The sequence below is a fragment of the Protopterus annectens genome, chromosome 15.part0 (genome assembly GCF_019279795.1).
Source record: "Protopterus annectens isolate FY-2018-M chromosome 15.part0, PAN1.0, whole genome shotgun sequence".
Classification (NCBI taxonomy): Eukaryota; Metazoa; Chordata; order Ceratodontiformes; family Protopteridae; genus Protopterus; species Protopterus annectens.
Window position 1 is genome coordinate 500,687,277 of NC_056749.1, and position 15,164 is coordinate 500,702,440.

A 15,164-nucleotide genomic window follows, 5' to 3' on the forward strand; every position below is an offset into this window, starting at 1 on the left:
GAGATAAACACTGAGCAACAAATTCTGATCTTGATGAAAGACTAGATAACGTTGTTATTAAACACATTGTGGTGATAAGTTAGAACATGGTCACTTTTGCACTTGAGATGGGTGGTGAAGGCTTTGTCTGAAAGCAATGGGAAATTAACCAGCAAATATTAAATTATCAGCAATGTGGCTTGTTAGGTTCATAGGTTCATAGGTTGGTACTAGGCTAGCGGCCCTAGGGCCTATGCAAGCCTAGCCATAACAATTCCCTGGATATTTCTTCCCACAATATTTACTTCTCTGGACCCCTGTCTAGCAGGGTGACTGACATGATCCCCAGGGTGAATTTCCTATCCCCCTTCCAATCAACAAGGTTCCTTTTGAAGAGGGCCAATGAAGCACTCTGCTTGACATGTTTGAGCAGTCTTTTCCAGAGTATGGGGAGTCTCTGGGTCAGGAACCTGTCCCTCCAGCATGTTTTGTTCATTGTGATGACAAGGTTTAGATCCCTGGAGCATGTGGCTCTGAGGGATTGGGATTTCTTTAAGTGGAGCATGTCCAACAGCTCAGGGTTTGACATGGCCTTGTAGGTTAAGCAGAGATCTCCTCTGAGTAGACGATATGCCACAGAGTACAGCTGGAGTTTTTTTAGATGGTCTGCATATAGCATCTGCTTTAGGCCTGTGATTCTTTTAGTGAGGTATTTCTGTGGCCTTCCCAGCTGTTGCAGATGTCTTGTGAGGTACATACCAAATGTGGGATTATACTCTATAATGGGTCTAATGAGGGATGAGTACAGTGGGACAATTACCTTCTTTTTTCGTGATGAAAAGCCCTTAGGGATGAGGTGTGCCACATAGAAGGATTTCCTGACTGTTATGCTGATGTGGTTATCGAAAGTGAGACCACTGTCCACCTGTGTCCCTAAGTCTCTCATCACACTTTCGATGTTTAGTGTCCTGCCACCTATGTAGTAATTCATGGCTACATGTTTTTTTCCAAAGGGGATAACTATACATTTCTTAGCATTAAGCTTGAGCCCATGGCTCTGGCACCAGGCATCTGTTTCTGTAAGGCCCTTTTGTACAATATCCACATAACTTGGAGATTCAGTAATGGCTCCCAGTTTGCAGTCATCTGCGAACTTTGTTAGCCAGAGTCCCTTAGTGTTGGCCTGTACTTCAGAGAAGTAGATGCCAAACAAGAGTGGTCCCAGGACTGAACCCTGAGGTTCTCCACTTGTCACTTGTCTGGAGCTGGATTTGGAGTTGGCAACTTTTACAGTCTGGGTTCCGTCAGTAAGCCAGTTGGCAACCCATCGAGTGATGTAGGGATTTATGCTCATCTTAGTAAGTTTATCTATGATTCCAGAGTGGGGGATGGTGTCGAAGGCCTTGGCAAGGTCCAGATAGTCTGTGTGGACTGCCTTACCCTCGTCCACAGCTCTGGAGACAGATTCGAAGAAGTCAATCAGATTCAGGAGACAAGATCGTCCCTTCACAAACCCAAACTGGGTTGGGTCCAGTGTTTAAAGCTTGCCAATGTCTTTGTTTATAAGTTCCATGATAATGCATTCCATGCCCTTGCAGATCAGGCTTGTCAGACTGATGGGATGGTAGTTCCCAGGATCCAAGGCAGATCACCTCTTGTGGATTGGGATAACTGTAGCTGTACGCCACTCAGTGGGCACTAAGCCTGAAGTGAGGCTATGATTAAACATGACACTTAGGTGAGGTGCCATTTCATTTTGTAGTTCATGTAGTACACAGCCTGGAATGTCATCTGGTCCTATGGATGCTGTATTCCTAGCTTTGGAGAGTGCAGTTTCTACCTGTGTGGCTGTGATTACCGGCATTTGGCAATCTTTTGGTATTGAGATGGGCCCTTTAGGTGGTGAGAGGGTGGTGAAGTTGGCACTAAATCGATCTGTCAGGATATTGGCAATATCCTTGGGATCAGTATATTTAATGGCATTCTGTTGTAGCTTAGAACAGATCTGAGCATTGCCATTAAGATTCTTGACATAACTATAGAATGCCTTGTGGTTGTCTTTGGAATCTTTGGCAGTTTTATTTTCGGAACTATCTTTTGAGGATTTTATGAGGGATCTCAGCTTCTTACTGAGGCTGGTGAGGGAGTTTTTTGCATCCTGGGATTTTCCTTTATTCTGCAACAGTTTCTTCCTTCTGTTGTATAGTTTGTTTATAGCAGGGGACCACCAGATTGGATTGCTTTTTTTGGAGAAGAGCATCTTTGTTCTATTTGGGATGGCACAATTCATGCACAAGTGGATGTGCTCGTACAGTGACTTAGTGTAGGATTCTGCAGTCGAATTTTCAGATCCGGTCTGCATGAGTGTCATGAAGTTTGTCACTTCTGACTTTAGTAGCATGAAGTTGGCTTTGGAGAAGTTTTTTAAGGAGGTTTCCTTACTGGGGGGTGGGGATGGGATGTGAATGTCAAGGGTGATTTGCTTATGGTCAGATCTGACCAATGAGGGGGTGACCACTGGTGTGAAGCATCTATCTCCCATGTTGGTAATGACCAGGTCTAGGATATTGGGGCCCCTGGTGGGACAATAGATTAGTTGATCCAGGTAGTTGGAATTTATGAATTCCAAGAACCATTGGGAAAAGGAGTTGGTATCTGAGTAGTTTTCCAAGTTAATGGCAGGGTATTTAAAATCACCCAGTATTAGGGTGTTTGGTTGTTTCTTAATATTTTCCAGTATGTTTAGAAAGGTGTAGTGAGAATCTTTGGGCATGGTGGGAGATCTGTAGCAAGCTACAATTTGGATTGCAGTCTTACCTAGTGTTAGTTGCACCTGGAGGATTTCAGAATCATTGTGTTGGGCAACTAGCCTGGAGGTGTGAATATCCTTGGTGAATATGGACACTCCTCCACCTTTAGTGGTGGCTTTGTGGACGAAAAGTGTGGTAAGAGTTATAGCCTGGTATTGCATGGGTGCTCTCTGGAGCCTTGAACCAGGTCTCAATTACTGCACAGATATTGATGCTCCATTTTCAGGAGTGACTCGAGAGAGTGCATTTTGAGGTTTAGACTTCTAGCATTGAGTAGCATTACCTTCAGATTTTGCATGCTTGTATCTGTTACGCTGGTGGTTTTATCCTTTGAATGGGCTGGGAATAACATGCATATTAGTTAAGCATGTTGAAATATATTACTGTAGCTATTACTTCTTTCTCTTTGATCACTGCCAAACATCTTCAAGTGAACAGTCAGTTTGTGTTTATCTTGGAAATGTTAGCAGGGCAGATAAGCTTTTTCATTGATATATGGAGTTGGATATGTTTTTTTGGGGGGGGAGGGGCTTGCAAGCTTCTGAGAGTAAGCTAACTACTGCAGATAGTTTTTCTTTCATTTTAGTCAGAGTCAAACATTCACATGATAAACATAAAGAACACAGTAATTTCTGAGGGATCTATATTGAATTATCAAGCTGCACATGATCAAAACTTCTATACAGCAAACATTAAGCAATGAAACTGAAAGCAGTCAAAACTTCTGTACAGCAAACATTAAGCCATTAAACTGAAAGCTAGATATCTAATCCATCAAGCTGGAAAACAAAACATAAAACTACAAGAAAAAATCCCTCTTGCATTCTCCACATGGGGGGCTGCACTTCCCTCACCACCACAATTAATTGTACTAATTCCATGTTCATACAATAGTGAGTAAAAGGTATATGTTCTAACCCTACTGTCTGCTGATGTTGGTGAAAACATACACTGCACAGTAAGTTAGAAATGTAAGTGAATGGAACAAACCTGTTTACATACACTGCCACATGTCACCTAGATGCATGTTGTTGAACAATAGCATACATTTCCTTTGCTCTCTGCAGCTTTAAGCTGCCACCATCTCTTCTCCTCATTGACTGGTTTTGTCAGACCCACCTTGGCCTCCCTTGGGCTCTACTCAGTCCACATCTGGGGCAGGGAAGAATTCAAAGATTCTGGTGTAGCAGACTATACCAGCATTTAGATTAGTTCATTTAGTAGCCTGAGTGTCTGTACTAGCTGGTCATGGAGGATGGTTACAAGTGGCAAATGTCAGCATGCCTACATTGCAGGGAGGGAGGTAACTATGATTTGCCACACAGATGACACCTAATGGGCACACTAGATGCTCACCTAGTGAAGTTCCATGCCAACCAAGCTTGCAGTGCCATAGTGCATTCACAATATACAGCTGGGGAAAAATCATCAGGCCGTTCCTAAGAAGACATTAATGACAGACTTGGATGGAGCAACAAAAAGGAAAAGTGTGTGCCCCAAATGAGAGAGAGTAAACAGCTTCAATGGACCATCAAGCTGGGGCCAGTCACCAACACCTCATTCTCACTGGTGGAACCAAGGGCTTATTGGGGTTGCTATGCAGGAATAAATATACTGGAAGGCTGCAGCCCAACCTTGAATTACCTGCCTCCCATCCTGCCAGAATAATTGGGTGATGTGGGTGAACATAAAGGAGCCATCTGGCAAGGCCTTACAGGGAGCAAAATATAAAAAACAAATCACCTCATGAATTGTTTTGTCTGCTATGACTATAGGCCTCTGGAGTGTTCTCTTTACTTTTATGGAGCTCTCATTGAATATGACCTTCTCATTTATTTTCCTTCCTTATATTACTCCACCACTGAAAAATGTATGTTGGAAAACAATTTAAAATCAGGTTTGCTTTTTTCCCTTGGTTTACCCTTAACTGCTGCTTAAAGTCCACTGCCATTTATATTCTCTTCTTTTTATTAGTAGACACAGGTTCAAATCAGAACTGTGTCTTCTCCAACTTATTTCACTTTCTGTACTCACTATATTCACAGAGTCCTTATATCACTGCCATTCTGTTTCAATTTTTGTCTCAGTTTGTTCAGTGATAATTCTTTTAAGACTGTTTCCTCAGGTTTTTCTTGTGCTAATTTTTACTTCAAAGCTTCCCTGTTAATTCACCTTTAGTTCCAATGATCTCATCTTTAAATGTTTACAGTCAGATGCTCTAACACCAAGCAATGCTTCTGATAAAAGACAAGATCATTTTTTCATCTAATTGCAACTATATTCAAGCCCTTTTTATGTTCTATGACAACTATAATTTACTATTGAATCTGGATGTCTATATGAATATCATCGCTTTACAACTCATACTGAATGGGTATAACAGAACAGTCTGTCTTTGTACTACTTTCTTATTAATTGAATCAGCCTGTTGCCCTGTTACTATATATTTTATGACTGAAAATGAGGAAAGCATTTTTCTAATATCGTGTGTTTCGGCCACATGATGTAAGGCTTATCCTACAACTCTGATTTTTTGTATGTCCAAGAATATGCTTTTTTAGTCACCATAAATGCATATTAAATCTAATTTCTAGCTGTCAATCTTTTGCTTACACACCAATGGAGGCTTGACAATGGAAATACTGGTTCTGAAATCTAGCAGGACATCTTTTCTTTCTTAAAAATAAAGTATATTTTACTGACTTATGTATAACATGGTAAATAATGGCATGACTCAATTATTCTGAATGTAGCTTTGCCATACTCCAGTCACTTAACCACTCATTTATCTAAAGCTTACATTTCATAGAACATTTTTGTTTATATCATTATTAGTAGAAATTTCTTCAGCATTACCAATGCAGAACGTAGCAATGTGACTCTTTCCATCACATTTAAAAAAAAACTGATATATTGTTTTTGTTTCTGTTTCACAGAAAATGGCATATTTCTTAATACATTTCTGTTCTAAACAGCACATCATTCACAATTCAAAGAGGTCTTTTAACCTGTCTAGTGCAAAATGTTTGTACAGTTTTGTTTGGGTAGTGCAGCGGTAGCATTGTCACCTCACAGCAAGAGGTTCTTTGGTTTGATTCTTGGCTGGGGTGCCTTCTGTGTGGAGTCTGCATGTCCTCACTGTGTTCGTGTGTGTTTCCTCCGGATGCTCTGGTTTTCTCCCACGTTACAAAGACATGCGTCTGGAGCATTTCTCTCTGGCTTCCACTGAAAATTGGCTTGTTCCAAGTTGGACTTTCCCGGTTAACAACTAATAAATAAATAAAATAAAAGTTTTACTTTACTCTTCTTACCAGAGTCAAGTCAAAGCTTTAAAATGTGTTTGTCATTAATCTTGGTGCTTATTTTATCTGTATTGAGTGTAATTATGAAACTTTATTAATTTTCCCAAAGTAGTTATAATTTTCATGCCAAATATGCTTTCAGTTCTTCTTTGGTGACAGAAGTTTTGAATAATTTGCTTGGCATTAGTTCTCTGTGATGGCATAACATTCAAATATTACCAAATAGGACTACAATTCATTTTTCTAGTTAGTTTCTTTATAGATAACACAATCCTTCATTTGGTAACTATCCTGGCAGCAAAACTAGTTGTTCTTATAGTTGAAGCAGCCTTTAGTCTGTCTCCACTTGTGATGTCACTATTTTCTTTAATGACTTCACCAATGTTGCTGTTAACAGTTTAATGCAGAAATAACAGAACTGCCAGAGAGCTGTAGGTAATTAATAGCCCAATTATAGTTTGCTGTTTGCAACAGAAGTGCTAGGAGGAATTGAAAGTGACAAGTCTCTAGACAACTACCTATTATTATCCACCAGTATAAATCTAAAGATATATTGGAGGTTTATTCAGTAATCATGATAGTTCAATACAAAATAAAAATTCCATTATCTTGCAGTAATTAAAAATATACACAGTAAGCTTAGTTACTTCTCACTAACAGTTTCATTCTAAAGTGAAACTCCAGGATACAGAATTCCCTTGGTAAAAGAAAGTCCAAGCCTGCAGGTCAGTGCCAGGCCCAATGTGCACCATAAACAGACAATTCCCAACTACATCCACAGATCAGCCCTAACAGGTCTCACACTTCATGCTTCTAGATATTTCCTTCAGATAATCCTACTAGCAAGGAGCTATCTGGTTTTCTGTTTTCAGACAGCATCCTGATATCCAACCCTGTCTGTGAATAAGAATCTTATCATCTAGCTAACTGCAGAGAGAATATTCCCACATGCCACACTGCAGTATAGTCAGTGTGACATTAAATTCTTTCTCTTATCATGGCAGACAGCCCAAGTTTCTGTATATAGCGGTAGTGTTATGAAAAGAGCTTTTGTTAGGTAGGTTGTTGGATTAGAATTAAAGTCAGGAACGGGAATAGGGTTAGCATACAGTAGTAAGCTGGGCTGTAGTGGTTTGAGTGAGATAAAGAGGGTGGATGTTTATCAGTTTCAGCAACTAGACAAGTGAAGCAAGTGGTTCAGTCAGAGCCCAGCAGTTTTAAGTGTATCCTGTAAGTCTGTGAAAATAGTGGAGCCATAAAGAAGTGATGGAAGAAGTAGGTAGGTGTTTGCAATGATTAGCTTAGTGCTGTCAGTGAGTATGATTTTACCCTTTAGAGTGCCCCAGTTTTTTGTTGGGTCTTTTTGATTGTCATCATCAAGTATCAGTCCAAATAATTTATTCTGTGGCACTATTTCTATTCTTGTGCTATTTAAAGAAAAGAATGTGAATGTCTTTTTTATGGCTATATGTCTTAGAAAAGAAGAGACATAACTTGTATTTTTGTTTTGGAGGGGTTATCAAAGGCTGAGCATTGGCAGACCAGCTTTCTACTGAAGTAAATTATTATTTGGTTATATTCATCTCTCTTGTCTCTTTAGGACACTACAGTGAGACAGACAGAGGTAAAGCTAGTAAAACACATTTAACAATTATAAGCAGTTATTACAATTAAGGAAATGGAATCATTGTACCAGCTGTTCAGTATTTTGCTAACATGCAGAAAAGTTTGACTGCACAGTCCATCTTTAATTTGTCAAATACAAAAATTCTGCCCACGTATTCATATATTTGTACACAAATATCCACGGATGAATAATCAACTAATATCACTATTCAAATCATAACACAGTTAGATTTGTAATTAATTATACTTACTTTTTAATAAAGACGATATGCTAAGCTTCGTACAGTATAGATGTTTAGTTGACACTACCATTTTAATTCTAATTTAAAAGTTTGGTGCAAGAGTCCCCACCATAATCATTAATATGCAGCATTTCTAATGCTTGAAATATAAATTTCTGCTTGGAATTTATTAGAAATTTTCAAGTTGTGATCTGATGAAGGCTTCACTAGCGAACTGAAAATGCTCATCAAGTAAATAAGAACATACGTATTTTCCAATAACGCTTATATTTAGCTTTTAAAAATGAGTTTATTGTTTTCCCTCAGGGAAAGTTTTACTGCATGAATAATTTAGAAGTCTTTCATTGTTGCATTTTATGTTATATTGATTTTTGAATACTTGACATAAAATATAACTTAGAAAAATGCATGTATAGTTGGATGCCACTGTGGCATCCACTACAGTGCCCATTAGCAACAAAAAATATTGTACAAAAAGATTCTCTTGCTGCTTAAAAAATCATACATATTTATATAAAGCCAGTACTAATCATACTTTGAATATAAAGCATCTGTCTTAGATATATCACAGTTGATTCACATGGTACTGATGTGTATAACTATTGGTTTGTCTTTCAGCTTTTCCCGGTTAGGGGTCGCCACAGCGGAACCCTGGTCCGCTAATGATTGGTAGTGGATTTTTACATACCAGGTTACCAGCCCTGATGCACAACCTTCAATGAAGGCACGCCCCATTCATGTATGCCTCCACACAGAAGACGCTCTAGCTGAGAATCGAACGGGACAACGTCTTGCTATGAGGCGACAACGCTACTGCAGCACCACCACCGCAGCTTGTATTTATAATCTAATCTTATTTTTTTATGTTCAAGGTTTTGGTGAAGAAGCCCATTGAGGAGCTGGTTGCTCTGAATCCCATGATATAACGCTGAGTCAGCCAGTTCCTGAACTAATTGATTTCAACAATTGGCTAAGTTTCTTCTGTCATTCTAAGGGGATCCAGTATCTGTCTACGTGGGATGACATGATTAACAGACCTCAATGCTTTGCCAGAGATGGCCTGCATCTGTCATACCTGGACTTCTGGATACTGGCCAAGGCTTTTTCCACCCATATAGTACCTTTTTAGGCAGTGTTCCAAAGACCAAATTACCACCGTAACAGCTACAAACAAATGCAATCTGCAAAAACTGAAACGTAGGAAAAAGGCACCACAACCGACGTGGAACAGCTGTATAAATTGAAAATGCTGCCACAATCCAAATAAATCCAAGGCCCATAAACGCTCCAAATAAATTTATTGAATAAAACCACATACAAATAAAAACGTCGACCTAGGTTTCGTCCGTTATACGAACTTCATCAGAACACCACATACTACATCTGAATCTCTTAAATATTGTGCACGATTATACTTAATGAGCCTATTAACCAATAAAATGCATGTGAAACACAATCAAATTAAAGGCAGCAATGCAAATAATGTTGAAACTGTGTGTAACTACCAAATGTAGTGGACCCCTCCTGTTAATAAAAATAATACATGGTATATATAAACACTAAATGTTCTGCATAAATTGAAAATAAATATAAACAAATATATATAGTTAATTTACAAAAACCATAATTCAATTTGAACACTGTTATATATATATCAAATTACAATATATATGTATGTTACAAGTTATCTTGATGTGTGATATATAATGCTTATTTTTTATTTTTCAAATATTATAAATTATAATTAATTTAGTTTAATTTATAATTATTAAAAACCCATTTAATGTTGTTGTGTGTGTCCAAGCGCTACTAAATAAATTTGTAATGCAAGGTAATTGTAATAAATACATATATGTATATATGGAAAAATATATATAATATATTGATATACAAAGGTTAAATGTGCTAATTCCATGCAAAACAAAAATATACAAAGTATTATATGTAAAAAAATCTTTATGATAAAAAGACTGCTATGTTGTTAAAATATTTAAAATATATGTATTACACTTTAAACTATATTAAACATACAAGTGGGGATATAAAACAACAAATAGAGACCATAAATATGTACATATAAATAGAATTAAATATAAATAAATAATTCATTATTAAATATACAAATAAATAAATACATATAAATATATGTACATAATGTTTTGTGTATGAAATCAACATACAATATGTAATTCACTCATGTGTTCACCCTATTGCAAATATATATATTATATATAAAAAAATCTATCAATAAAAAACGTATTGAATTAATAACAGAGTCCCAAATAAATGTTAGTGTATACCAATAGCTAACGTGTATACAACTGAACCTTATAATTAAAACGCATATAATGGACCACATGAATACTGTACATAATGGTCCAGCCATATGTTAAAATTCCAAAACTATGTTAATGACCCTTAATATTGTTCAACCATAAAATTGGCTTAATACTAATATATTCATTAAGTCCAGGATGTTGGTTAGCGTTAAGTAATATCTGCATCCTCAATTCTGACAAATCCAAATTATATTTAGTTGTCTTGCCTTGTAAATCCAAATTCTGGTGTATAACACCAAAAAATCTAAAAAAATGATTTTCATATTGATTTATGTGTCTGGCAAGGGCATTGGTTAATTTATTATTTTTAATGTCCAGTAGGTGTTCTTTAACCCTATCCCTCAGATGTCTACTAGTTTTGCCAACATAAAACCCTTCACCCTGTTGACAAACAGCAATGTAAACAACATTTGTTGTGTAACAATTTATATGCTGGCTAATTCTGATATTATGATTGTTAACAGTCACAGCTGTATCAATATTGATCAAATGCTTACACGTTGAACACCTACCGCATTTAAAATTACCCATGGGTTTTTGTGAACTATTGTGGGTATTGACGTTCAAACTTTCAAACAAATCCTTAAAAGAAGTGTCCTTCCTAAAAACATGTGTGACACTCCCTACAAACATTTCCCCAAGTGATTTGTCTGTGCTTATAAATTTCCAATTCTTATTAATAATAGTTTTAATACACGAAGAAAGACCATTAAATGTAGTAATATACAAAGGGATGTTATTGCAAATAAACTTCCCAACATCCACTGATTGACTTGGGTGGCTTTCACTAGAAATCATCTCATTACTATGTAATATAGCCTTGTAAATACCATTGTGTCTTTTACATCTCACTTCTTTAGCTATGTTACTACAAAAGTCCTGTGGGTACCCCCTATTTAAAAATAAACTAATAATGAATTTAATTTCATGATCAAAATCCACCTCCTCACTGGCCATTCTTGCTGCCCTCACCATCTGGCCTTTAACCACCGCTTTCTTCTGATGGTGAGGGTGCCAACTGTCAAAATGTAGGTACGAATTTGAGAATGTGGACTTCCTGTATATGTTAGACACAAGCTTCTTCTTAACCTTATCATAGGTTAGCTTAATATCCAGGTAACTAATATTTTCCTGGCTAACAACATGTGTGAATTTTAAAAACCATACACTACTGTTAATATACTCTAAAAACCGTTTTAAAATTGCTTGCTCCCCTTTCCAAATAATAAATAAATCGTCTAAAAACCGACCATAAAATTTAATATATTTAAAATATTCTGAATTAAACACGTAATTTAATTCCCAATAGGTTAAAACAAAGTTCGCAAAACCCGGGGCACACGCTGCCCCCATGGCTACACCACTAACCTGTTTATAATAGGCCCCCTCAAAAAATATAAAATTGTTTTTTAATACAATGCCCATTAATTTGACTAAAACATTAATCTTGTTCTGATCATAAAGGTTGGTGTAATATAGTTGTTCTTCTAACCAGTCTAAACCACTGTCATGAGGTATAACAGTGTATAAATTACAAACATCCATAGTAATAAATGTGTCACCGTCTTCAAATTCTATAGCTTTAATTTTACCCAAAAAATCCCAAGAGTCCTTAAGAATGTGTGAAAAAAATACAATACCTGGTTTGAGATGGTGATCCAAAAATTGACTAATAAAATGTGTCTTACTGCGTTTACCATCTACTATTGGTCTAAAATGTAAATTGTCCAAACCCTTATGTATTTTGGGAATGCCGAAAATACCACTGATCACTGGAAAATCATTCTGTAAAAAACGCCATTCCTGTTCATCCACCTCTCCCTGAAATAACATGTCAAATAGTGTAGTGTCAATCCTCTTGTGTGCTATGTTAATCTCATTCCTATTGATTTCCCTATATGTATCTTCTACCAACATGGCATTCATATAGGTAACATAATCATAATTGTCCACTATCACTATGCCACTACCCTTATCGGGTTTCATAATTCTAATATTCTTAGTGGCCAAAATCCTATTTAATATAGCTTCCTCCTGTTTAGTCAGGTTATTACTATTATTAAAATCCCTACCATAATAGGTAAAAGCATCCCTGATATCATTTTCAGTCACTTTCTCAAAAAATGCTATCTTGTCATGCATAGGTGGATTATAAGTACTTGGTTTGGACAATCCATTATGGCCATTCTCCATAGTACCCCAAGAATTACTCTGATAGAGAATTTTTAAATTTAACTTTCGAGTAAATAATTTCAAATCTAGAATGGTATTAACCAAGTTACCCCTCTTCTTCGGCACAAAACTAAAACCTTTTGAAAATAAGTCTACACATTCTCTATCAAAAGACTGATTAGTATAATTGTATAATTTAAAATCGCCCTTATTGTTCTCCACAATATTGGGTTTAAAAAACAACCTACATTCCCTTTGTCCATCTACTCGCCCATCGTTATTCATCTGTGTGCACACATCAACATCAAACGACATATCAATATTATGGTTAAAACATACATCAACATTATTAACATTAAAACTAACTGCTTCAACTGTTTGTGATTGTCCTGCATATTCATAAATTGTCAAATCATTAAGTGGATCAATATTGTCTATGGTGGATGAATACGTACCACCATCAAAAGACTTTATCATATAATTATCAGTATCAAAAATATTTGGAATGTTACTGTCATCATTTATCCGTTGTCCTTCACCTGTGTATATAGTCAAATCGCATGTACAGTCACATCTGAGTCGATCAACTATATCGAACCGATTATTACCTTTTTTGTTGTATACTTCAGTGTTTGAACAAGTGGTACCAAGAATCTGTCGCTGTGCACCAGTACCGTACACAGAGGTATCACATATTCCGTTACCACTACCCACATCATCTATGTGGGCCAAAAAATTATCACAATCCACACCCCCCACAAGTCTGTTTGATACAACGAGTGTATCAATCGAAGAGATAAATTCAGTCCCTGTTAAATGGGAACAAGTTAACTGTACAGCGTCCGAAAAACGAACATCACTATTGGAAAAGATAGAACTAGTAGTTGTTCTCAATAACGTCGTCTCGTAACCATAAAATGAAAAAGGATGAAAACGCTTACCCAGTACCTCAAAGTGGTGGACGCCATCGGCTACTTGCGCGCCCCCCACGCGTTTTTTTGTTGTTGCTGTTGTTGGAAATTAACTTTCCTATTTTTGTCGTAGTCCCTTCTCGGTCGTGTTGCTGTGTACTCGTACTCTTCCTCCTCCTCATACTAATGTTGCCCCTTAAGCCTTTTGGATCTCCTAGGCCCTTCTCCCTCACTCGGGCTGCCATACTGCCGTTGTCCATGGATCTCTGAATGCAAAGGGGACGTGATGTCATCTAAAACATCCATACGGTTACTGCTCTCTTCCGGTCTTCCGTCACTATGACTGTGTCTTGTAGGTTTGGATTTGGGATACACCAAACCGGATGAATAAACTTTCAAATCCCTTTTAATTTTATGCTGCTTTTTATCATAAATAACATTACAACTGTGTTCAACTTCTTTTATAATGTTTATATAGTTAGTGTAGTATTGATCGAAAAGCAGATCCTGACTAATAGAACTGTTTAATTGATCCAATTCTGATAAAAGCACATCTATTTTTTTATCATTATATGTAATCATTATTTCCATAAGTGCTATACCCGTTCTGTTGAATAATTCATGCAACTCCTTTAGCATGTCCGGTTCATGCTCACTACCGTTCGGATATCGCCACAGCCTCAGCCCTTTGGGGACAAGCCCCAGCTCGATATTTTTGCGCAAGTACCCATTTTCCATTTGGGTTCTTTTTAATTTAAACATCTTAACTTCAAAGACTCGTAGCCATTCTCGCATGTTACCTTCCACTTGATTATTCTGAATATTCGTAGAGTTGTGTTTAGTATTAAAAGAATACTGGTTTGACTTCCATGAATCACTGCTTACCGGCTCCGGTTGCACATTTACTCGTGTAGCATGAAAGACCTGTCCACTGGATGTACCATTAGTACCAGATGCTGTAGGTGCCAACGGAGGGGTCGCTTGTGTCAGGGGCAACCCCAGACTACTCGAAGACTCCAAACTGGCATTAAAGGATGTCATAAGTTTTTGAATTAAAACTGAATGTAGTTTAAGCTGTTCATTCATATCTTTCAACAGCATACCCACATCGACCGCTCCGCCTTCTTCCTCCATGGTTGAACACTAGTAAACCAAGAACCAATACTGCAAAAACTGAAACGTAGGAAAAAGGCACCACAACCGACGTGGAACAGCTGTATAAATTGAAAATGCTGCCACAATCCAAATAAATCCAAGGCCCATAAACGCTCCAAATAAATTTATTGAATAAAACCACATACAAATAAAACTAGGTTTCAGTCCCGTTATACGAACTTCATCAGAACACCACATACTACATCTGAATCTCTTAAATATTGTGCACAATTATACTTAATGAGCCTATTAACCAATAAAATGCGTGTGAAACACAATCAAATTAAAGGCAGCAATGCAAATAATGTTGAACCTATGTGTAACTACCAAATATAGTGGACCCCTCCTGTTAATAAAAATACATGGTATATATAAACATTAAATGTTCTGCATAAATTGAAAATAAATATAAACAAATATATATAGTTAATTTACAAAAACCATAATTCAATTTGAACACTGTTATATATATATCAAATTACAATATATATGTATGTTACAAGTTATCTTGATGTGTGATATATAATACTTATTTTTTTTTTTTTTTTTTTTTTTTTTTTTTTGTTTTTTGCAATCTGAGGGTCATGCTACTCAATGCTAGAAGTCTAAATCTCAAAATGCACTTGCT